The sequence below is a fragment of the Seriola lalandi genome, unplaced genomic scaffold (genome assembly GCF_002814215.2).
Source record: "Seriola lalandi dorsalis isolate HSWRI2012SDOR001 ecotype SW California unplaced genomic scaffold, Sedor1 jcf7180001967217, whole genome shotgun sequence".
Taxonomy (NCBI): Eukaryota; Metazoa; Chordata; class Actinopteri; order Carangiformes; family Carangidae; genus Seriola; species Seriola lalandi.
The window spans coordinates 1-538 of record NW_019437885.1 but is presented as its reverse complement, the minus strand read 5'-3'; the positions used below and the strand labels follow the sequence as shown (position 1 = coordinate 538).

Genomic DNA, 538 nt, shown 5'->3' with positions numbered 1-538 from the left:
GAGCAGGAGGAGCTGATGCAGCAGCTCACAGAGTTCCAGGTCTCAAGTGTCGCCATAATCTGTCAATAAAAGAATAATATCAGAACAATCATAGAAAATCTAATTAACTTAACGCTGAAAGTAAAGATATGAAACAACAACAGAGGAGGTTTGTAAACGTTTATAAAGAGCTGACAGAAGTTTCCCATCATGCCTCTGTGTTTCTCCAGGTGGATGAGATTTACTCCGTTCCTGATGTCGGGACTGTGGTGGGAGGAACTCTGTACAGGTGAGAGACACTGAGTTATTGAAAAAGTTTTTAAATCCTGTCGTTGTGAACGTGTTTCACATCAGACTGAATCAGTTCAGTGTATTAGCAGCTAAATGACATTAAATCCAGCTGTTAAAAAGACCAAATTCTGTTCAATAACTGCATGGTTTCAATATAAATAATTATCCTGATCTCAATATTGATCAGAATAATCCGGATGATGATTAATGGTTAATTGAACAGCCGTGTGTGTCTCCAGTGGCGTGTGCAGGGAGGGCGAGCGGCTGG

General features: G+C 40.5%; 1 long non-coding RNA gene across 1 annotated transcript; it reads left to right on the top strand.

The window, feature by feature from the left end:
* LOC111650385 (uncharacterized) lies at positions 1-538 on the top strand. The gene is made up of 3 exons (XR_002760397.2): positions 1-39; positions 210-268; positions 510-538. It is a non-coding gene; the product is annotated as an uncharacterized LOC111650385 (long non-coding RNA).